Source organism: Echinococcus granulosus, assembly GCF_000524195.1.
Source record: "Echinococcus granulosus chromosome Unknown EG_S00208, whole genome shotgun sequence".
NCBI lineage: Eukaryota > Metazoa > Platyhelminthes > Cestoda > Cyclophyllidea > Taeniidae > Echinococcus > Echinococcus granulosus.
In genome coordinates, this window is record NW_020170588.1 from 26,119 (window position 1) to 28,780 (window position 2,662).

Genomic DNA, 2,662 nt, shown 5'->3' on the forward strand with positions numbered 1-2,662 from the left:
TCAACAATAAGGAAGTGATTTCCTCTGCTTTCATGTCTCCAGAATACTGCATTTGGACCTCCCACCTCTTGACACTTTTTACGGTGGACCAAAGCATTTGAAGTACATCATCGCTTAAACAGCACCATAAACTCAAAGAGCAATGCACGAAATTATGTACACTTTTGCTCTCAACTCCACATGATTCTGAAGTGGCATGCTACTGAATTATCCTCATGAGACGCTTCATGCCATCCAAAAGACGCGGTTAGCTGATATAGTGAAAAGTGCAAAATTCGGGAGTGTTGCCCATTCCGATGTGGAGGATGAAGGGGAGGAAATGCAGTGGCTCTCCTTTGTGTTTGGTGATTCATTCACATCCCTGATTCCCTTACTATTTGACTTTGTCCGCAATTCCCTAACCGACTGGTGAAATGTGGCCCAAGAAGCAAAGAAGCAAAGTAGCACCTCTGTGATAGTGCCTTGGTTATAAGGGGCAGACAGTGGCTGGTTCAGGCATGGTCCAACTGGTGCCGCTATAGATAAAAACACCTATGATGTGTCAAATTGGTCCAAACTGTTGTGGATGCAGAATTACATAGCAAAAAGGATTCGGTCTCCTTTCCCATTTCCTTTTCGCGCTGCACAGTGACTTGGTCATCTTTTCTTCAAGACAGCACACTCGCCTACTCCCATCAGGAGAAGCGGAGGTGTAGGAAATCAGCTTTATTGTGGCTGACAACGCGTGATGGCGACATTTTTGCAGATTTGTATTGGTGCCGCTCTTCACTCAGTTCATTCAATGAGTGAGGCAGTTAGCCAGGAATTAGTGTAGGTCGTTAAAATTCAGAGTCGTATCTGAAGTGGTAACAGGTCTATATGGACTAGTGAGGGTAAGAGAGGGCAAAGGAGTCACCATTGTGGTGTCGTTGCAGCTCTCATGCATTGAATTACTTGTGTGTATGCCCAAGCACCTTGCTGTGAAGCACATTCATGCTTCCTAGTTCAAGGCGATTGTTTTCATGAGTGCCTGTCACCTTTTGCTGTTCTTCACCCTTGTTCACATTGATCATCTGTGTGTAGTTATGTCAGGCCAATTCGTCCTCCATTTATTACCACAAGTAAGCAAGTGCCTTGAAGAACTATTGACAGCTCTTGAACTCCACTCATTAGTTAGCTGCTGTGAGATCTGCCACCAAGAGCCTTACCCTCATGTTCGCCAGTTTGAAGCTCAGCAACCGTGATGACAATCAGGTCTCAGCAAAATAGCTTATTCCAACAGAATCCAGGTGGCCTCCATAACTGTTTGGAGGTGGCATAGAAGGCTTTGCTTTAGCTTAAGGCTCGCGATCACTGATGAACTGATATGAGTTCCTTTGCCGAAACGAGATGCGAAAAGTGCTGGTTGGTGGTGCTTGACACCATGCGAGGGAGTTACCTCGTTCTCATGCACACCTCCGCGAACTGAGTGACATCAATGCCACAGCGCCAGCGTAGGGTGCAAGTAGAGAGGAAGGTTTTCATTTAGTAGAGACATGACAGCTGCCAAATGAAAGGCAGTTGTTGCGAATTTTGGTAGAGCCCTCTGCTGTGCTTTGTCGAAATGAGACGAGTTCCCAGTAATTTGGGATACTCATCTCACAGCCTGATGGTATTGCTGAGTACTTCAACCAGCCAAATGCCCAACTGCCATCACTGTGTCACGTTAACTAGCCTTGGGTGGCACAAATCCGATTAGTCCACCACAAAGATAGGTGCCAAATTGAGTGTCATCTGAGTGGGCAGTGGCATTAACTGCTGCATGTTGTTGGACGCGTCATGACCAATGCTGCTGGTGTTGGACTGATGATTGTTCAACAGGCCTATCGATGGCCTGAATGAAGCATGTTGACCTGAGGGGCTAAGATGTGCAGTAAGTGCGTGAGTCTCCTGCGAATGTCATGACTATGCTACTTAAGTAGGAGGAAGTGCACTTCATCAAGCAGGCTTTTTGGTCACCTCGACATATCCTTACTTGACTTCTTTTCGGGTACCGCAATGGGCGAAATGCGAAAGGTAGTGGAGTGCAAAGTCTTGGATGTGGGCACCTCTGATGGATAGTCAAATGCAAGAGGGCTCAAAGCAGAGGGTTAATCGGATTCAGCGGAGTGCAATTAGCCTTGAGTGGCTTAAAGACTCCATCATGGAGATACTATGACACTGTTGTGTAGGCATGTGCATTAGGTCTGAAGATGATGTTGATAATGGTGGTGATGGTAATGTCTCCCATGCATCAAGTGTATGTGCGGAGGCCGATTCGTGATTAACGGCACAGTTGGCATACCAGGTGCGTTCCAGTCTTGGGCATCCCTCCACTTTGTGCTGCATAGATGCGTCGAAATCAGTACAAAAGTGGCTTAGGAAGAGGAAGTTGCAGATGCTGTGTGATTGGGGTCATGGCACTCAGGTCAAAGCACATCCTACTTGGATGGATAATCGGCATGTCGCTTATCTTCTTGCTGACAGTTGTCAGTCAACCATGCAGATATGGTTCCGAGTGCTGTATTATCTGCCATGTTTTCATGGCATCCGTGTCCTGATCCATAGGCATTTTTCCTGGTCTATGAGGTGCGCAAGTTGTTACATTAGTAGAAGAAGAAGACGAAGAAGTATGGAGAAGAAATTGTGACAAGTCATCGCCTCC